This window comes from Periophthalmus magnuspinnatus, chromosome 9 (genome assembly GCF_009829125.3).
Source record: "Periophthalmus magnuspinnatus isolate fPerMag1 chromosome 9, fPerMag1.2.pri, whole genome shotgun sequence".
NCBI classification, from domain to species: Eukaryota; Metazoa; Chordata; class Actinopteri; order Gobiiformes; family Gobiidae; genus Periophthalmus; species Periophthalmus magnuspinnatus.
The window spans coordinates 19,081,984-19,105,187 of record NC_047134.1 but is presented as its reverse complement, the minus strand read 5'-3'; the positions used below and the strand labels follow the sequence as shown (position 1 = coordinate 19,105,187).

The window sequence follows — 23,204 nt, the reverse complement described above, 5'->3', positions numbered from 1 at the left end:
TCAAAAGAAGTCGGTTTAAAGCTACAATATGTAACATTTTAGCTAAAAATCAAAGCATGATTTTCATTTTAGTTGTTTTTATGGTGATGCCAAATGCGACCTCAGTGTCCACTTGAGTTGTCGACGATTAGTTTGGAATTTTAATCGTTGTCTGTAATAGTCAGTGTCATTAACTCAATTCATTTAGTGCTGCTTTGCCGATGGTTAGCAAAGCATTAATTGTATGCAAATATGGCACATCAAGCGCTCACGTGCGTGGAAATGAATATGCGGTGATGATGTACATACTGATGCGTTGGAGGTTTTTCAAGCGTTTTTCTGAAGATGCCACTCTGAATGTTTGAAAAAGATCACATTGCTTCTTTTTTTTTTTCCTGCAGCTGATTAAACCCTTTGATAATCAGGCTTTGATCTGTGCCAGCCAAACACAAACAACGGCGCTATCTGCCAATACATCGCCTCCCCGATCACACACGCGCATGCACTCCCATAGACATGCATGCATTTTGGTTCCACAGTCGGTATAAAGGATCATCACATGTATTTATTCCCTTTTGGAGACGCCGCCCGCAGGCTTTTATAGCTGGTCAAAGCAGCGTCGTCCATTCTACTCCGGGGCAGTCCACGTGCTTTTTTGTGCGCCATAGAACAGTGATTTGCATTCATTTGATGTTAATGTTATTCACATGAGTTACAGGAACACATGGCAGAACTGGACAATGTTTTGGAAAGATTAGCATCGCTGCCTTTGAGACAGACTGGCAGAAACGTGGATGCAACTTTGCTCCGATAGTTTTTCCGTCCACTGCCGCTAAACCGTGGATGATATAGCATAAAATTAATATAATGATTATCTTGTAGCCAGAATCAGAAGACTTTTATTGCCATTGCCAGTGAACACAACTCACAAACTAGGAACTTTCTTCGGTGACAAAATGCAACATAAAACACTCAAAAATAATAATATATAAGTTAAAAAAGATATGCTTAAGAACAAAATAGTCTTAGAGGTAAGATATATACAACAACATCAGAACAACAGTGCAAACATGACTTATTACGGTGACCGGTATTATAAAGTGACCGGTTTAGTACGGATATTCTAAAGCGTCAATATGCTCTCTTAGTACTTGTGTATTGCCTTTAAGAGGTAAACAAACCCATCTGCTTCTTCTGAAAGTTCACCATTCACTGTGATTCGTCAGCGGCTGCAGTTACATGCACACTCAAAATCTGGTTCAGATTTATGGAGTTATAAGGCTATTAAAACGACATGTAAACAGCAGAATCATCATTTCTTTCTGATCTTCCTTTACGGGTAATCATGTCAGATTTTGATTTTGCAGTTTGCATGTGACTTAAATAATCTTGAAGGTCCAGATATCAGATAATTATCCGATTTCGGTGTGCGTAAAGCCGCTGATTTACGAGACTTGCAGCGGATAACGAATAGAAGGTGTGAGTGGCGTAAAGTGCGTTTGATCAGAGAGAGAAATAGGGAATCGTGACATGACGATATTACGGAAATAGCACGTCATCACGGGGATGAGATAACAATTCAAGTTTTTTTGTATCAGAGCAAATTAGGAGAAGTCTTTCAATTTGAAGTTTTAGTAATTTGAGATATTACCATTTCTATAAACTTACAAATGAATCTGTTTCTTATCATTGTCAAATCACATTCTTCTGTTTGTGCTGCTTGAGTTAAACATATAGGTGAAAATCTCTTGTCTTCATTCTGATGGAGGCTGTTCCGCCCCCCAAGGCCGAACTGAACACATGCACAAGTGTCACGGAGCTACAGCCTTGCCTATATCCATCTGATGTGAGTGGGAGTGTATGCAATAGATCCACAGACCCCTGCAGTTGTTGTTTGGAGATGAGATGTTATCAGGTGGCTGCAGGCATCAATACGACCATTTCTATTATTCTGAGCTGATTATGGCGCTAAATCCTACGAGGCGGTGAATACTTTTTAATGAGCACGGCTATACCAGCACGGAAAGTTTGTCATCTTTCTGTTTGTGGGATTGTAGCTTGCGGGCAGAAGACGGGAGTGATGTGATGAGAGAGTTGGTGCAAGGAGCAGGGCTGAACATATGCAAGCGGTTTGTAATATACCAGTACTTCTCAAACTGTGCAGTGCTGGTGGAACAAAATCTGCCTCCCAGTCAAAATAAGTTTGTTTTATTGGGAAATTTTTCAGCGCCTGGTTTTGATCTATCTTTGTCATGTCCTTGTTGAGTTCTTCTTCAGTCTTATTAACTGAGGCTGGGTTCACATCAAAACGTCAAAAGTATTGACACCCAGATACTAATCGATACTAAAAGTAGGTCAATACTGAAAATACATCACATAAACAGGACACAGTTTTACCTTTGACCTGAACACTTTCGTCATGACAACGTTAGTTACACTCGTCCTAGTCTGTGTTGTCATGATTATAAAATTTCAAACTAGATTTCAATAATTAAGATTTTGATACCCAACTGATCATTTAAACCACGTGTCAAACTCAAGGCCCAAGGGTCAAACGTGGTCCGCCATGTCATTTTATGTGGCCCGCGACAAGACAGATTGAAAGGTATGACAGTCTTAAAATATCAGTTTATCAGGAGACACACAGTTACACAGCCATTTTTTCATATCTATGCAAATCCATATGCAATATTTGTAACTTGAATAAGTAGTAAATACAGAAATGGTTAATTAACAAGATTAAAAAGTAGTTGCATTTAGTTTACATTACATTCAGTTATATTAAGTTACGTTTATGCTGTCTTAAAGTTACATCTGGCCCTTTGAGAGCAACCATTTTGTTTATGCGGCCCTCTGTGAAAATGGGTTTGACAGCCCTGATTTAAATCTCTTTAGACAATATTGTAATTTTCAACACTAAATTGAAAAAAAGTTGTATTTGTTTATTATGCCATGTGGTTTTATGTTAGTTCTGCTGCAACTCAAGATGAAATTGTTCAAGAAAAGTCAAATTTTATCCAGTATCAATACATGCTTAAACGATTATCTAGTTTCAATACTAGTTTTAGTATCAATTAATATGTGATTTTCATTACTTTTGACAACCCTCGTCTTAGTTTGGTAGGGGTTTAGCCCTGGTTTAGACTTGGTTTGGTCCTGGATTAGTCCCAGTTTAGTATCAGTTTTGATGTGGCATATAATGTAAGAGTCACATAGAAGAGATGGAATATTGGATTGGTTTTTATTTGGTTTACTGTTGTTGAGGTTTTTCCTGCACAAATTTAGTTGGCTCCCTGGGTTGGGCTGTGTGGGTTCTTGGTCCTGTTTTTTTTCTTTTCCTGGTGTAGTCCGTAGATCACGTAATTCATTAAATAGGCTACATAACATAAGCCCAATTAAATTTCCAAGTTAAACGTTATACCCTCGCTCTATGTTGCTCCAAATGACTGCTGAGCTCCCCAGTTTTGTTGTTGTTTCTGAGATTGTAGCTGGCGGCCAGAGGAGATGGATTTGATTGGAGAACGTGTACAGAGGGAGGTGGTGCGCTGTTTTCATCAGCTGCATGTTATACTGCACAGAAATACACTGGGCTGGATATACTGGACTGCATGTGTTCATGAGTCCATCGCCTGAGGCGGCGCTCATCGACCTTTGCCTCGACAGCCATCGCGGACCACCACACATACACACACATACCCATAGAGGAGCATTGATGACAGGTCACAGAGATATCGCAGAATCCCCTTGGGCTTTAGCATGGGGCTGGAGGTTAGAGCACAGAGGGAGAGCACGTGGGTTTGGGCGCTTTTGTATTCATCAAAAACAACATGCCTTTGGCTCACAGCGCAAGGCTACATGAAGGGCGAGGGATTATTTGAGAAAAAAAAGGTTATTTTTATTTTTTGACAAAGAGGGTTTTGTAACAGATTACATAAGAGGTGGGCGTGATTAAAAGTTTGGCAATTGTTTTTATTTAAATATATTCAGAAATACTTGAGAAATCCTCATCTAATCTGATAAGCATAAATTGATGTGTTGCACAAACGGAGAAATGTGAAAATAATGTACTTTTGTTGGCTAAGTTTCCTTACTTTGACTTTTCACACTGCAGTTTTGGACTAAAGTACATGACTAAAAAGGATAAACCTAAATAAAGCAAAGATATATCGTACAAGCTGCTCATTTAGTCAAGACCGTTGTGTGTGTGTCTGCATCTAATCATAGGCTAAAGCATTTTTTTATTGTTGCTAGCATGCTATTTGTTGTTACTATTACTGTGATGCTGCTCTGGTCTCTGAAGGTTGTGAAAACGTGCTTATAAACTCAATGTGAGGAAAAAAAAAGGCGAGGAGTGCCATGAATATGCTAGGAATGATAGGAGTATGTTTAAAAACTGAGGAAATTAACCATTTTCCCACATTTTTACGGCCAAAAATGAGTAAATAGAGGACTAAAGAACACCTGAACTAACCTTACCACCTCATATCTCATCAACAACCGCTGGGCCTAAGAATGCAAAACACCCACACACCCACATACTTATGACGGCCTATACTTCCTTGACACCTTATGCATGTAGAGTGCACTGTCTTGGGGACCACCTACTCCGCTCCCTGGGGGGGTAATTGTTCAGTAGCTTTCCTTCTCGGTCTGTCCTTTCGCGCTGCATTCTGTTTGATGCTTTCTCTCTCAACAGTTCAGGAGTTCATGCTGCGCCGAGAGCCCTGAATCGCAGCAGATGCCACAGACCCGGAAAGGTTACTCCGAGCTGGACCTTTACAGACACAGCCCGCACATTTCAATATACTCAGGCAGGTGGGAAAGAGTGGTCAATAGAAGAGAGGGCTCTACTGGAAAGACAGTAGAGCCTGCCCAGGGAAAAAAACAGAAACATTGATCAGGTTTAAACTGGACTAATCCAGAACAAAGACAGGAGTGAATTACTTTTTTAAAGAATGAAAGAACTCAAATAAATTGCACTGTGTAACTGTTGGTGGTCCGCCACTTGCTTGTCTGTGTGGAAATATTACTTGAATGTTCCACAATTTGAAATAAAACATATCAATGTCCATGGACACTGGCCAATTTAAAGGTTAGATGCCTTTTTAGGAAAAAATAGATTAAAAAAAAGGTGTAAAAATAGTCTCAGTCTAGTGTGAAACAGCTTAAAATACAGCAAAACCAAACAAGACAAAAATTGGGAAAAAATAAAGCCAAATCTAAAGCGCAACTTGCTCCCACAAAACCGTTAAAAACTTTAAGTGCTTTCCTCAAGTAAGGCTTTTACCTTTTTCATTTCCCATGGTTGTGATTTTAACAGACTTCACCAATCGCTCAATTGTTACCTCAAAACGTGAATAATACTTAATCTGAGACTGGTTCGTACCACCAAAACAAATCCACGTACCACCTTTAGAACCACATTTTGACAACCTCTACTCCTCTTCAATCTGCATACATCTCCAATTCGAGGTGTCTCCTTCTCCCCGGTGGCCTCCTGTATTAGCATTTAGATGTGTCTGAATCTTGAATGTTTTTTATGTTGATCACATGTCGATGAACAGGGAGATTTACGAGCTAAGGGGGACGCTCGGTTAAGGTACCACCAGACATTTTCTTGTGCATCTCATAAGTGGAATCAAACCATCAATCTGAAGCAAATATTGTTCCTGGATGGTACTTTGGGAAATAAAGAAGATACACGAGCTCTAGTGAGTTCACGGTGATTCGGTCGGGAGTGGATTGCATTGTAAACAGTTCACACTCTTATTGCTCTGCTCTCAGATGTCAAACAAACTTGTAATGAGCAAACTGTTTTATAGCTCCAGGTGTATGAGGATAATCTGCAGCAGTTTAGCTCTGGGTAAACATGTACTGTGAAATATACGCGAATTGGAAAGGTTTTTGGTAACATTAATATTTTAGTACTGACCAATCTGTCTCCAGTTTACAACGGAATTGGTGTTGGCTGTATTTTGAGTGCTCATTCACGCTGACTAAAAGGAACCGTAACAGCAGATATTTTGAGTGTCTAAGTGCAGTAAGGAACTTTTCAGATGGAGGGGCTGCTACCTGCTTGTCTCCTTGAGAGTTCCACACTATGGCATTAAATGGAGACAAGCAAATGACTCAACCAGGCCAAGTTACAGGTCAATCCGTGAAGTATCCATGTTTTCTTTAGGTATTTTTTGGCAATATGAACACCTGTATATGAATAAATCCAAGATAAATACAATTAATTGTTCAAGTCCAACATCAATAATGTTTACCTAATGCCATACTGCGCAACATCCCAGGCAAAGCACTGACATCTGCTCATCAAAACTCTTACAAAGTGCACATTTAAAGTTTTTATATATTTTGTAACATAATTTTGGGTGCAGTTTTTTAACGTCAAACAGTTCTTCGCTCTCCATAACCTTTGCATTGATTAGTCCACTTACAAACCTATTAAGCTGTCACTATGTGGACCTTATCAAAATCGATAAAACGTCTTACTCTCACCCAGTCTGCCCTACATTTTACACATCACATCAACTTCAAGGACAAACTGTTCACCTGCCGCCTAATGCATTACTACTGATGCCATGGTAACCAGGTAATCAATTCCGCATCACTTCACCTGCCAGAGCTCATAAGGCTGAGAGACGCCGTGCTATCACTCCACTGACATTCAATTAGAGTTAAATGCTAATGCTACATGCTAACTATTGTGGGAAAAGTTAGACCTCTCAGCTATGGAAATGTGGATTTATGTTCCGCAGTATTATCATTATCCTTATTTATTTGACGGTCATTGAAGTGAAGAGTTGAACCAAAATAACCACATGCAAAGTCTTTCATTATTCCATAAGATTAATTTTGTTCATCAGCTTTGAAAAGAGTCCATGCAGGGAATAGCCTCAACAGAGTTAATAAGACCGTTAATATGCCCTTGTGCAAGGCACTTAACTCCTCGCTGTGCTCAGTGATTCAGAGAGGTCCTTTTTTAGCAAGAGGGTAATTCCCTATGTCCAAAAATAAATTAGCTGGCCGTGGTAGTACAGTGGGCTGCAACCAGGAATGAATGTGCATTACAGAAAAATGCAAAGCAGGAACTTTTTTAAAAGACAGTTACGCAAACTCAGCACGAGCTTCTCCGGATGAGTGAACGTATAAAAAATGCCAAGACAGCTATGGGATCATTTAGAGAAAATCAACAGTCATCAGCTAAAAATCTACACATATATGTTGAAGGCAGAAAGGTGAGTCAGAAGCTTTGGATGCTCTAACCCCGAGTCTATTAGACCGTTATTGGAGCCATTATGAAGGTAAGAAGATACGCCGAGCTACCTAGCAGCACATCTCGGCTTTTCGCGGGGCTACATTAACCACTGGCTGCTCTCTATTTTGCTCAACGCGCAGGCTGATCGATAACAATGAGAGGCGATGGAGAGGGGCCTATAGGTAGTGTGGGGGGGGGGACGTCCAGGTTTACGGGAAGATAAGAAGAATCGATCCAACGGAGACAAGGACTGCTGCAGCATGGAACGGGGAGGACGGAGGAATGTAGCGACAAGACAGAACACATTCACACTGGGGTCACTTCATCAAAGCAGACGGAGAGTAAATCATGCTTTATGTTCGGTCCGTGTCCAAAGTGTTGTCAGAGAAATACACGTCCTCCGGAGAAAGGACAATGGAGGCTTGATTGAATGTGGAACTTTTGTTGGAAGTGTTGGGGAGACTGGTGCAGGATCTCGCTGCAGCTGGGCTCTTTGTTTTACGAGCTCAATGGGCAGCGGGAAGTGGTGTAATGACCAGAAATGTCCAACAAACTAAAGCTAAAACTAAAGTAACACAAAATGGGCATATCATATCATAAGTTTCTTTCAGGACACGTTACAGCAATGACCTACTAGCATCAAGCAAATGGCACTGATTTGGCCCAGACTTTATTCTTTTTTTTTTTTTTTTTTTTACAAAGAATCAACCTCAATCTGCGTTTATTCAAGTTCGAGACAAAAAGAACTATGATTTTTGTTTCCTGGTGGTAAGATAAAAGCCCAAAAATCATGCATGGCCAATAATGGCTCTTTGCTGTACCCTTGCAAAATACGTCATCCAGCCTCCTTGCCTGTGAATAAGTGATTGGTGGTGGTCGGAAAGACACAGAATCGCTGCCACTACTCTCTCTGCGTATCCAGGGCAGCTGTGGCTAGCCATTATGAAGCATGCCAAGTGTAAAAAGATGGATGATCGAAGTTTATTACATGTTTAAGGTTCTATATGACACAAAATGGGCTCTTATGAGCTTTAAGCCATGTTATAATGCTGTTACCTCATCAAAAACATACCCGGAGTATTGTTTTGTTTCATTCACACATGTCTGACTAACCCTTTATTAAGATAAGATCTGCCTTTATTAGTCCCACAGTGGAGATCCAATATTGCACTGCACAGTTAAAGAACAGAAGGAAAATGAAACATGAAATAAAACAAGATAATAGATAAATAGCATTAAAGAATTTAAAAAATAGGCTTAAAAAATAAACTAAAAATAGACTCTAATGTACATCTCCATAGCTCAAAATCCTCTGTGCCACCTTGTGATGTAATGAATTGGTAGTTTTCAAGTTTTACCTTTTACCTTTAGTTCAGTATAAATGGGCAATTCCTGCGCTGAAATCATCCAAACTCAGCCTAAATGTGTAGGATTTGTGTGATAAACATGTGTGAATGAAACAAAACAAAACTCTGGGTATGTTTATGATGAGGAAACAACATTATAACATGGATCAGAAAATAGCATAATATGGGCCTTTTAATATAAGTACATACACAACATAATTAAATAGTTAAATAGTCTGTCATATTTTTGTTATCCATCTACTTTGCAAGTATTAGTCTTCGGTTTATGCCAGGGGGTATCTAGCTCTCAAAAAATTACCCATTGGCACATTAGGAAAAACTGTAATCCAGACTGACCAATTATAGTTTAAGTAAAATGAATATGACTAATGATATTTCTCAGAATGTTGCATGCTTCATTCAGATGCTTGCCTCAGGGTTGTAGTCAGCATAAATCTACTGTAATAGTCCATAAGTGCTGAGGAGACGTTGTCAATAGATGTAGCTGTTCTGCTGTATCCTGCTTTGAGATCAATCACTGTGAATGATTCGGTGATGGAGTAATTGTCCATATTACGTTGGATCTGTCAGAACCAGTATAAGAGTGTACTGCAGAAAGTGCACACTGAGGAGGAGATCAGAAAGGCTTTAGAGAAATCAAACCAAACACCTGATTGACAGACAGACAGACTTGCCCGGGCAAGAACAATGGTGCAATATAGAGAAATGAATAGTGAACCTTCTTTTGCAAAGTTCGGTTGCAAAGTTTTTGGCGATTTAAGAAAACATGTGGAGAAAGGAGGTCAAGATGAACTGGTTAATTGATCATCACAATTATTTGTTGTACTACAAATAATAATCATGGGAATTTAACAAGCATAATTCATTTCCAATTCAATCCAAAAAATCCAGGAAAGTAACCCAAATGCAAAGTGTTTTGATGTGATTGTTTATGCCACAATACCTTGAATTTATCATTCATAAAGATTGATTTCATAAAACTGGTCATTTACTACAGTGGTCCCTCGTTTTCCGCGGGGGTTACGCTCTAAAAATAACCCACAATAGGTGAAATCCGTGAAGTAGTTATTATTATGTATGTTTTGCAGCTGTAAAACCCCTCACCACACACTTTATACACTTTTCTCAGAGAGGCATTCACATTTTCTCACATTTCTCTCTTGTTTAAACACTCTCAAAGTTCAAACCTTCGTAGGCGCCTTTGCCGGTGCAGAACGTTTCATCGACTTTGTGGGTTTTGTCGGGGAGAAAACTTGCAAACATACAGCACTTCAGAGTCACACTGCGATCCAACATTTATGTAAATTTGGCCACGAAAGGTGAACCGTGCTATAGTGAGGAACAACTGAAGTACAAACTATGATCTTTATTTGTGACACAATTTGGGAATTACATCCTTAGATTTTCAAGGAGAACCTTCTCTACTTCCATTTTGCACAAACAATCTTTTCCAGTTCCACAGTCACCCAGGTAAGGTAGGTGAAGTGTCTTGCAAAAGGACACAACAAGATACTACGTTGGTATAACAAAGCTCAAACCGTCATCCTTTTCAGTTAGTTTATGAACACAACAACCCAACAAAGCTGCTCCTGCCCCTTCACCCCATTTTAAAATATCTATTCAGTCCATACCTGAATCCACTGCTAGTATTTTTCGTCAAGAAGGTTACGTGACATTATTGGCTCGTACAAATGCACGTATAGAAGAACAGTGTACACGTGTATCTAACGGAACCTGTCTTGCTGTGTTCATAACCTTCAAATATATATTATACCTTTCTCTCTCGACTCCCTCGCACCTCCACCTCCTCCTCCCCCCTTTCCCTTCGGTGCGTGGAAATGGCACCAAGTCTGAAAGAAGAGCTGTTTATATGATTGACATTCAATAAACTCGGCAGAGATAAACACTGCAGTATGAGGGCTTCAGATAAACAGAGCGAATTGGAGTTATTAGTGAGAATGGAGAACACATTGTACAATAGTGTTACAGAAATAAAGACAGCAGGATCAGAGTGGACTGGCCCCGGGGCTGTTTTCATATTTGTGTCAGACATTGCACCTGTCCACTGCAAAGTGTGAAAACAATATTAATGGCTCGAGGTTTTACACAGAATTCATGGTCGATACTAGTCAAAAAGCTGTTTCTCCAGATCATGCTGTTGTTTAGATCACATCGTTAGCTAATTTATGTAAGTTAATAGTTGACTTCCTTTTGCTTTTGCTTGGCTTTTTCAACTACCCAAACTGTTATGGGAAAGGATCCATTCAGCAGAGTAGAATACATGTGTAAATTTGGTTTGGGACTGGTTGATATGGTGATAAAAACTGTGAAATAAAAAAATAAAAAAATCTCATTCCGGTGACAAAATTGTGAATGACCCTTTATAGTGAAATGTGAACATTCAAAAGCAGCAGATGTCTTTGATACTGAGTGTATGAATTGTGATAAAATCTAAATTGTCTGCCTTTAAAACGAAAAAGATAAAAGTCGCGTACATTTTTGGCATATCACACACCCCTAGTTGGAATTATTACTTTGCTGTAAGTAATTTTTTACCATTTAGATTGCGGGCTGACACTACAGTGCAGCGAATTATGAGCAGTTTTTGAAGCTCGATACCCTACTGATCTGTCCTGAAGTTTTCATAGAGTTTCTTTGGCTTGCTGGACATCACCCAAAAACAATGAAGTAGGTGGCACATTTCTGGCACTGTCTGGCACATTGTTTGACAGAGTGTCCTTGGGCTAAGGCTGCAGCCTGTCACCTCTCCTCTAGCATCAGTGACACAGCAAACCTCACCACGGGCTTTGAGCAACCTTTCCAACAACAGGACATTTACCCTTGCCCAACACATGCGTTTACCAAATTAAAGCATGGAAATCTTAGACTAGCCATAGCAGGCACCTTTGGGCACTGTGCTAACGTTTATCTGCTGAGGATTAGGGCTTAGGCGGGATTTAATTGCGATTTTTCTGACATGCAGATTAATGCTTTAACAATAGGATTATGTTCAAAGTTTACATTTACACGAGTCCAGAAGGATTGACAGAAGGATGGAGATATGAACAGGCAAACTAATAGAAAAATATAACTAAAAGAAAAATCACATTGTGCAGATCCAAACTACAAGGTTAACAGTTTGAATGTGTCCGTTTAAAAAGATATTTTGCTTTGATTGCGATTCAATTTGCAGCTCTGCAGAGGATAATCTATAATAAATGAAGACTGTAATCCTTAGTTTTTACTGTATTTTCACAACATGGGTTTCTTTTTACACCTTTCATCCCACTCTTGTTACAATAAAACAATCCTATAGGGTCACACCAATTTATATTCACCGAGCTTTCTTCTATATATTTTTTTATTGTGCTGCTTTTTGTTGTTTCAAGCTTGAGGCTAAACGCAGCTGCATCGCTAACACTCTCACAGTCACACTTGTATAACCTTCATCATACGCCTTAACAAAAAGCACAGAAATCCAATACTATATCTCCGGCTTTCTTCTCACTTTCTCTTTCTTTCTTTGTATTCCTGTACTGTCTTATTTTCACTCCCAGTGGAATAATTTCTTTCTGAGCACCTGAAAATGCTGGTAATTTGCACGTCCTGTTATGACAACTACCCCTGCCTCCTCACTACACTTTTTTTGGCCTCCTCTTTTGTTCACACACACATTTTGCATGCCCGGCTCTTCTTTAGTCCCCTTGGAGCCTTCTCATTGTATAGTCCATTCTTCCCCTCCTCGGTCCATTTATATCTGTGATTCACATGCTGTTTCTAAGTATTCTGAAAGACATGTTTTTCACTGTGTTTTGTTGCTTACTTGTTTTTTCTTCCTCCTCCCTCGTTCCGCTCTGTGAGTTTTTCTTAATCTCTCTTAGATTTTCCTTTTTTCCTCTGTTGATGTTGATGGTGGATGTAGAGCGCAGACACTTGACTCAGATGAAGGTCACATTGGGCTATAAGAGACAAGAAAAAGAACAGATGAGTGACAGAGCAAATATATTCACATTATAATCCAAAAGGAGCACATCCTCTAGAAGATAAATAATAAATTATGTTTTGGTTGAAAGTGGAGATCCCTGTTGGTCATAGGGCATAAGCTGAATTTAAGTTATTTTTCAAGGAACTTTTTTCCGAGGCAAAGGAGCAAAGTCTTAATTTTTGCATTACTCAACTTGTCAACAGCATTACTTTCACGTTTTTTTTTAAATATTCTTTTGTTCATTTGTTTAATATGTTGCATTTGCGTTTTGTTCATATACCTATTTTGCATGCCTGGCTCTCCCTTGGTCCCCTTAGAGCCTTCTCCTAGCCCATTCTTTCCCTCCTCAGTCCATTTCTTTCCACTGCTTTCTTGCTGACTTTTTAGCATCACTGAACTTGAGCAGCGCACCACTTGTTGCTTTCATGCTGCTCTTATAAACTTTACAATATTGCTTCATCATTTGATTTGTTGGCGACACAGGCCTTTTTCATATCTAAGCTTGGGAATAACCGAAATATAAACACTTCTAACCCACCAGCTGAAAATACCTGCGCAGTGACATGCATCTGCAGCCGTAGGCACGAGGGCTTTACACTACAGCTCATATAACAAAGTGTCAGAGTGTGACTTTATGGGCCAGGACTGGTGTCGACATCAATGGATCAGTAATCACAATGGGAGTGCCCCGGGCCATGCCGAGCCAATCGTGTCCCCGACCAACGTACGCTCAGCTAGTGTTACATCCGCACAACAACAAACACAAAACGCCAGAGTTCATACAAAAAGGTCAATACACTGGTCACTGGAAAAGTCAGCTATAGACCGCGTGCAATCTGGCAACGCAAGATATTGACATGGGAAGCTGTGATGTGAAACAGGCCATATTGATCCGAAAGAAGGAAAAAAAACAAAAAAAACCTACCACAGCAAAAAGAACTTTAAACTGTTGTTGTGTCAAACTGCACAATTACAAAATGGCCGTGTTGGTGTTCAGATGTAGCAGTGAACCAGAGCAGTCTGAGCTCCGTGGGGTGTCTGGAAGTGCGCTATAGGTGATGGCCAAAAAGCTTTTAAGTCTGCTCTGCTACAAAACAAATGAATACGTGCATTCTCAGCTTTTAGCATAAACTGAAATGTCCTGCAGATGCAACCCGACAGATCCAACTCTCTTCATGGCGCCATGGTAATGACATAATCAATCTCATTAGCTGCAACTCACCTTAGACGCACTCTCTTATGTAAAGCTCATGCTGGTCGGTATAGCAACTAAATTATTTATTTGTAGTTGTGGAAATGTATTTTTACTTTTAGATTTTAAATTATTGCAGACTTACATTTTATCTACTCGCAATACAATATAGTACTTAAAACTTTTATTTCCCATGACGTCTTCTTTAAAAACTAAACATACAACTTTTCTTGTCTTCATAGAAAAGTAATTTGTAATGCTTTGTCTGGAATGTTACGCAGTATGGCTTTAATCTCTATGTACTGGGTCTAATCCATCTGCAGATGAGCAGGTCAAATCTGTGGAAAGGTGACCCCGCTCACAATAAGCAGTCAATATGTGCAATAAAAACACTTGCAATGGAATAAAGACAAGATTTACAAGTTTAATGCTATATAGCGGAACATTCCAGGTCATGTAATAACCTCAAGCAGGTAGCAGACCGTCCAGTAGGAGAAAAACAACCAAGCAAAGTGATGAGTTGGAACGTACTACTACTATTGCTACTACAACCGCTAACACAGCTATTATTATTTACCATCCTTCAATGCATCTGGTTACTTTACAAATGCGTACTATTAAAAACAACATTTCCACAGCATTATCTGAACAACACAGCCAACACTCATCTGCTAACTGAAGAAAACATCTAAAAAGCTAATTTAATCCGCTGGTTCACAAGGGCAGCTGCAGCGCGAAGAAACTACCACTATCACATTTCAACAGGGAAGAAAGTGTATACTCTAGGAACAACAAAAGCCTCTTCTCACTATTGTGGAACTGTTATGTAAAAGGAAATGCAACATATATCCACCAACAGACTTTTAAAATTCAGTTAGTTTAATTAAATCTGCTGGTAAGTGAATTTGGGTTTTAATATGAGACCTCACGGCAAATTGTAGCTCGTGTAAATCTATGTGTGTGTGCTGGAGTGAGTTTGCGACTGGTAAAACACTTATCCCTCCAGTGAACGTCTCCACCTGGGACTGAACCAGCAAAAAATTAAAACAGCAGTCAAATCACTTTAAACGCTGGAAAAGATGAAATATAGACCCGCTACTGCACGAGAGACAGGCAAAGAGAGGGGAGGCGGATTGTGACAACGCGGCACTCGGCTGGATATCTGGATAGCAAGATTTTTCCTAAATAAGTAAGTCATCCAGACCTCAGATTTCCATTGGATCCATCCAGGAGTACTGCACGGCCAAAAAACCCAGCGAGGCTATACAAAAAAACACAAACATGAAAGGAGGATGATGGCGGAGGGAAGAGAGAGAGAGGTTTGGAAATGGGATATTTAAAAAGAACACCTGCAAATACTAAGTGGTAATGTGGACGGGAGCCAGTACCAAGTGAATCAGCAATGACTAACAGCTTAAACCAACACTTGGAGTGGGCAAAAGGGAATATCTAAAGATGTGTGAACGTTCCTCTAAAATAAAAGTTTAAGTTGTGATGTCAAGTTTATATTTTGGCACTAAAATAAACCGAAAGACTAAATATATGTAGATGAATATTAACAGCAGCAATAGACAGATACGGTAAACACTTTAAGACTGTATTGGTTACTAATTTTGTGCAATTATGAAGCCCAAACAAGGCCAAACTATTCAGGTTAAGATCTAGTCTTTACATCAGGGGTGTCCAAACTATGGCCCGGGAGCCAAATGCGGCCCGCAACCCAGTTTTTATCGGCCCTCAGACCTCCTGCTGAACCGGCCCAGTTGATCACAAGCAGTACTTTTAACAGCAAATTTGAGATGTGGCCCTCGATAAAAAAGGCTTGGGCACCTCTGCTTTACATCAATGAACCCAACTAATGCACATAAAAAATACTAATACTGCTAGTACAATGCAAGGGGAAGGGTTAGTAGTAATAAGTATCAAACAACAGCTAAAAACTTCATTCTACTAGTATTATAGAAATAGTATTTGATCGTATTCCCATTTCGGTCCATAAAGTCTAAAACTGTAGAAATAGTTGTGGAAGTAGTAGTTATTGTAATAGTGGTAGTAGTCATAGCACTTAGCAGTTATAGTAACAATTTTGAGTCTGGTATCTCTCCCTCATCACCTCTGTAATGCTTATGTACACAGCTGCGTCCTGCCCTCCTCACGCGCTCCGAGCTCTGCCTATCACGCCTCATTGTGACAGCTCAGCCTTTTAATTGCACGAGCCCCAAATTAAATATTGTACGAGCTGACAGCCTCTTCACGAACCCAGCGAAAGACAAGACGACCATGTAGCCATCACTTCCTGTTTCCTTTGACGAATACACAACCCTGTGAGATCGTAATGACATGCAAAGACTTTGAGCGGTTGCCAGATTGACGATCATAGTGTCTGCTTTCTTGGACAAAACTGCGTGCAATCTTTGCTCTAATCAGCGGCAGGATTGGAAGAGGCATGTGGCAATAAAGAGCAACAAAATGCCTGCCAGTCCCCATTAGCGGCAAGCACTTTCCCAAAAACTGGCCACACACAAGCTAACACTTAACACGTATTTGTCAAACTGGACATCTGGACAAGGTCAGAGCCCCATTTGAAACGATAAGTGGCTCAAAGTACACGCCTCCTACTCCTCCCACAGTGGTTCAACGCACCCTCGTGACTTGGAATGTTAAAAAGATTCGGTCGGTCTTTAGCATCTTTGTCCGAAAAACAATCTAGCGTTGACATTTTAACCTTTGCAAAGTGGAGCCCTCTTCTCACATTTCATGATTTACAAGGGGATTGTTAAGAAGTGAATACTGATCGCTAAAGGGATCTACCGCGCACGTGTCAGATGAAGAGGTAGAATTTAGCAAGAATTTTAGAATTGGAAATGATACGTTAAAAATTAGACTACGTTGTGGTGTTGTTGTGCCACTGGGCAAGACACTTCGGAGACATTGGTTACAACAGGGGCATCCGGTCTAAAAAAAACTCTCAAATCACCATGCAATTACTTCATAATGATAGAAGATAAGTTTAATGCCGTATTAAACTTATCTTTCTTCCATTTATTATAAATGTTTCAATCAGTCAAAGATACACCTTGGAATGAAGGAATGAAAGTGGAAAAGATTAGATATTCCAAGAAGGGTATTGTAAACACATTTTATAGTAAGTGGCAACCATTCATTGACTTTTTTGAAACTATCTAAGCCAGGGGTGTCAAACACATTTTCACCAAGGGCCACATCAGCAAAATGGCTGCTCTCAAAGGGCCAGATGTAAAATAAATCTAATTACTTTTTTTTTTCTTTTTTTTTTTAATATTATTTTTATTGAATGTTGCTTTATACAGATTAAAGTAAAACCCAAGCACACAAGGAACAACAGCACAGCATAGCACATTACTTCAGCAAAGAGATAATAATTAAGTGAGTTATATCAGATGCAGCATTTATGACGAGATGAAAACAACATTCAGCAATTATTGTTAGTATTACACCTCTATCCTTTTAATTTTCAAACAGTGCAGAAGATTTTCCCATTTTTGAACAGATTGGACTTACCACTGAGGCAATATCTTAACCGTTCTAAAGACACCATCTCAGATATTAAATTTTTCCATATTTGGACAGAGGGGGCATCATTACCAACCCATTTTGACATTATAGTTTTTCTACCCAGCGTCAGGAGGAATTGTATGACATCTTTGTGAGCCATCAAGTCTACAGGTATAAACCCCAAAAGACAAAGCAACGGACTGGGAGACAGGGTCCGCCCCACAACAGAGCCAACCTCTCTACACACGACATCCCAAAATGACTGTATAATCTTACACTCCCATAAACAATGGAATCTGGTCCCCGGAACTAAGTTACATTTGGGACAGTTTGGAGAGATTCCTGGAGTGTACTTGCTATATATATATGGAGAGATATAAACATTGTGTAAGATATTGTATTGCATTTCTTTATGTCAATTACATATTGATATTTTAGACGGCAATAAATCTAATTACTTTTTTAACTTGTTAATTAACTGTTTTTGTGTTTATTACTTATTCAAGTTACAAATATTGCAAGTGAATTTGCCTAGATGTAAAATATGGCTGTGTAACTGTGTATCTCCTGGCAAAATGACATTTTAAGACCATCATACCTTTTAATTTACCCTCTCGAGGGCCACATAAAATGATGTGGTGGGCTGCATTTGGCCCCCGGGCCTTGAGTTTGACACATGTGATCTAAGCCAACCTCTTTTTTGTGTGTGTGTGTGTGTGTGTAATTACTTTTTTATGTATTATTATTATTATTATTATGTTTTTTATTATTTACTGTGTGATGCTCTTCTCATTTATTTACAATCAAGATTTGTGTGATTATTTAATTTATTTATTTTTGTATTATCATTATTACTATTATTATATTATTTATTTACTTTTTAAGTTTTAGTTCTTGTTATATAAAAATTAAAAAGATGTGTATGCATTTGTTGTTTTAAATGACTTGTAATACTTGTTCACACATCAGTAAAAATTTGAAAAAAAAAAAAAAAAGAAAAAAAAAGATATACCTTGGAATACATGGAATCTTCTCCTCAGATCTGACCTGTAACTTGGCCTGGTAGTGATAATCGCTTGTTTACGTGGATATACAGTAGATAAGTTTAATGCCATACTTCGAAGCAGTCATTCGCAAGTTTAGTATGTACGTTGCCATGGTATCTGCACGCATAGGCCATAGTACATTTAGGTATTTGTTGTTGTTTTTTGTTAAATCCTAAGCTTTTCTAAATATATGACCAAACATGATCATTTATCTCTTGTATATTAAGGTCTTTTCGGGGCCAATCCTCACCCAGGCACTGCTCCATATTTCATTTCCATTGTCATCTTGTGAGTGCACTAATAACCTCAGCGGCTCAAACCAATATCTCCGGCCAAAAGCATCAAACCTCAGTCGTGCAGCTCCAAACAGGAAATGAGCGGATGGTAGTGGAAAGGTCCTCACTTCGCTGCGGTGAAATCTAAAATCACAATCGCTTTATCGCACAACAAATTCTTTTTCCATTGCTCAAAAACAAAAGGATTTTCGGAGCGCGAACGCGGTTGGTTCGCTCCCCACCCGCTGCGGTGCCAAAGGGTCGGATAGCATCTGTGCACTGGGCCGCTGGTTCGTGCTGGTAGCATGATGAATGAGAGGACAGCCAAGAGGCAAAAGTTCAGCAAGTAATAGTCAGATTCAGATTTTGAACACAGAAAAAGATTAGGTTTTACATGGTCCACTGGTTGAAATGTATTATGTATCATTTGCCACCCATGTCTGTTAAATCATTGATCAGGCAGGTTTGGAAAGTGGTTTCTTAATAATAGTGCAACAAGAAAAGAGGAACAGATCATGAGATAGAAATAAGTTATTTTTTTATTCTTTTTGCCAGTTATAGACTTGGTTCCTAGTTGCAGAGGGGGTTATAGTCCTCAAAATTGTACTTATAAGACTACTATTGCTGCAACACAATATATGCCTTCACTTATTTTGCAAAAAAAAGTCAAATTTATGGTATTTTTCTAGTCATTGTCCATGCGTTTTAACTCACAAAAGACTGATGCAAAGTGAATTATGCACATTTTTCTGGGTACATTGGGGGCTAATTGTATATTTTTGCACTGTTGTGATTGGTTGATTACTTTTAAGGGGGCGGTCCCTTAATGTATATAAGGGGAGGGGAAGGGGCTGTCTGCATACCTGAGGAAGGTCAAAGGGACAGAAAAGTGAACCAAGAGTGAGACAGTGTGCGTGAGTTTTCTTAACCTTTCAGATCATTTGCAACACAATATTAGTCATTTAGAAGTACAATCTAGTCATCCAAGAAATTGCTCTAGAGACAGTAAAACAGTATTTAGGGAAACATACAACTCAAGTAAGAGTGATTATTATTAGATTATTAGAGTAACTGCCTGTCAAAGTATAGACCGCAAATATGAAAAATTATTTTTATGTGCAGAAACAAAAATGTTCATATCATATATCGTATTATATTGTCACTTGCATATTCACTCACAGTGGAAAGAGTAACCAAAACCTGTATTCAAGTAAAAGTACTGTTATACTGTGTTAGAAAACTTCTCAGGAAAGTACCATTTTTATGTAAATGTACTATAGTAAATATAAAGAAGTACTGTTTAGTTAGCATGGATTCTTGCTTATAACTCTACTGTGCACCCCAAGATAAATACAGTTTTGTGTTTTCTTTTTGCACTCACTTGCAATTACAACTGCTTATGGTTTTATGGCAGATTCAGTTCATTTTGACCTATTTTCGTCCTGCCACTCCTCTCCCGTTATCCCCAGCTCCACACCCGTCCCGCCCAAGAGACCAAGCAATTACACAGAATACAAAGACTACTGTCAGAAGCTCACTTTTAAAACAAAAGAGTGCACTGTATGGGTGTCTCAGAAATGTTCCTGTGACTTAAAAAAATTTAAGTTTAACAGAGTTTACTTTGGAAGAAGTACAGGAAGTATTGTGCATTATATTTTCATCACAAGTTCAAAATTGAAAACAAAACATTTAAGAGACCTGTAATGCTCAGGTGACATTGTGATAACTTTTAATATGCTGATTTTGAAGTCTGATTGGATAAAAAGTGAGTTAATTAACAGATGTGTATGCATACTTTACTTAAAATAGCTTTAAAACTTTATATTATAAAGTTTTAAAGCTACTTTATTTTATAACAACTGATTAAAAGGTTATCTTGTAATACAGCTGTAAATTCATATTAACTGTCGATATAATATTAGGTATTGCTGTGTACATTTGCATAAAAATTCAACCTTTTACTGCTTAAATCTCATCTTATAGAGAAAAAAAAAAAGAAAATTCCCCAATGGTGCAAAGAAATAAATATTGACCCCCAACTTTCATATACTGAACGTCGATATAGTCAAGAGAATAATGCAAACTTTGAAGTATTGCCACAAGTGTCATAAATATTGTAAACATTTTGTCAGATAGTACGATGTCATCACTTTCAAGAACAGTGCAGTTTCTCTAATTGCCTTTCATTGATTGGTGTTAGATCTTCCAGACCGACAGACTCCTAAACTGGCCTTAATGTACAAACAAAAGCCCTACATTTGGGCAGCTGAGTTTTCTCCAAAGGCTATTGTAAACAAGCTCTCCTTTCCATCTAAGTGTCATCTTCAAGAGGTGTCAAAAGTTCACCGTAGTGAGTACATAGTCTGAAAAACCCCATCAGTACTGCTTTTTAAAATCTCATATCTCTTCACGGTGAACGGCAGAAGCAGTGGCACAGGGCAGCTCATATTTTTACACACCGAGACTGGAGTCATTGGAAAACAGATGGTGCTGTGTCAACTATATATCCGTCATTGTGTACGGTGTATCTAGTGCTGTATAAATTTACTTCTGCAGAGGAAATTTACTAGAAGTTAACTTGCAAAGTGGAATTGTTGACCAAGTCTGTTTGGTTTCACGTAATGGTCGGTGCAAACTGTAAATGTACTTAAATATATACTTAGTTTCTCTACAAAACTACAAAATGGAAAATCTAGATATACTTTAGTTGAAATGAGAATATTACTGATTTGAGTAGGTTTGACTTGCCAAGTAAAATGTAACGAAATGCCTATAGAATAAGGTATGTCATTTTAAAAATGTTTATGTTTTATGTTTATTTTTTAGATCATTGTGTCTGGTCTTATTATAAATCTTACATAAATCAAGACCATTCTAAAAGTATTGGGGAAAGCAGTGTTTTAATAGTAGTACTGATTAGTATACTAAAATAAATAATATTTTTGACAACCCTACTTTTGGGTAGTTTCTTTTTAGTAGCACTTTATAATAGCAAATGTATATACTATGAAAAGTTAAACAGCATTCATAAAGTAAATAAATTAAAGTAATAACTATGAAGACCAAGAACTAGCGATGGAAGTTTTGGCTCTTTTATGGGATCCGAATCTTTTGGATGTGTTCATTTCAAAGAGCTGTTCAAAACCCTTGCTTGTTTATTATTTAATTATATGACAAAAGCCGATGTGAGAACTGATTTTAACAATAAATTTGTCACAGTGAGAAATGACCAAGGCTTAAATATGTTTAAAATGGGTCAAACTGAGAGTGGGAGTGTGTTTACTCTAAATAAAACGTTGCACTACATCAGGGGTGTCCAAACTATGGCCCGGGGGCTTAATCCGGCCCTCAGACAAATTTCTACTTGCCCCATTGATCATAATCAGTACTTTTTACAGCAAATTTGAGTAATCCTACCAATATAACCCAAATAACATCACACTGAATTGTCATACAGACCTAATATTAATATTTAAAGCCTTATTTAAAGTATGTTAAACGCACACATCTGAATTATCCACTGTGTTGACCACTAGCGTGTGGCCCTCTGTGTCGAATATTTTTCAAGATATGGCCCTCGGTGAAAAGAGTTTGGGCACCCCTGCACCCCCTGCACTACATAATAATAATCATTTTAAAACAAGCAGTTATTGTGATTTCAAATATGTTTTTTGTGCACAAAGCTCGTACTCGTGTTGATCGCTCGGCTTCTGTGCTGATTCTTGTGTTGGTTCAGTGTTAATCAGTATAAAAATAAATAAAAATGAAAAAATGAGATCCGGATCCAAGCGTTCATGAACATAACATCACTACCAAGAACCAAGACGTTACTATCTACCTGTACAACTCCGTCAAACTTATACATACATGGAATCGCCAATATTTTGCTAGCAGTCAAAAAAAATGCTTTCTTTACCTACCTTTACCTACTCTGTATTGAAATCCCAAATCCCACAGTGTAATATGTGCTGTTTACATGAGAAAACTGGATGTGAGGGTAGTGGAGTTCCTTCAGCCTCGCAGCAGCCTTACAGCGGACAGAGGATTTATCCCAATATTTGCCTCATAATAAAGACGTAAGCCAAACAAATCCAACCTCCCTGCAGTGCACCCGACCGCTCTCATCACACTGCACACAATCCTAACCAACAACCAGACAAGTCTGACCGCGGAAAACCTGGAAGACTGTGAAATCCATAAAAGCACCCACGGCGACAGTAGTAAACATGTTATCCCTGTGTTAGTGATGTAAGCAAGAAAAGCATTACAGCCTTAGGGAATGTCAGTAAAGTGAGACCATGTACGGAGACGGCAGATATGGAAAAGCATTGTTAACTTTAATCTGTTCAAATCAAACTCTATCTCGGATTGTGTTGATCTTCTGGCTTTACCTGGCATATTTCTTATATACAGTATATTGTGTGTATTTGGTAATAGGTGATGTTTTAACTGCACAAAAATACCTTGTACCTTGTAGTGAGCAGCTTGCTTCTCCACAGATTAGACCCATAACTTGCTCTGGAGATAAGACGAGTTTTAATGCCATACTCAGGAACATTCAA

General features: G+C 38.6%; 1 protein-coding gene across 1 annotated transcript in view; it reads right to left on the bottom strand.

Annotated features, from left to right (window-relative positions):
* The window catches only part of sema4c (sema domain, immunoglobulin domain (Ig), transmembrane domain (TM) and short cytoplasmic domain, (semaphorin) 4C), a 156,941-nt gene that overhangs the window by 90,864 nt on the left and 42,873 nt on the right, over positions 1-23,204 (bottom strand). The window contains exon 2 of the mRNA XM_033972330.2: positions 12,434-12,569. The gene's annotated coding sequence lies outside the window, so the exon portion shown is untranslated. The remainder of the gene's footprint in view (positions 1-12,433; positions 12,570-23,204) is intronic.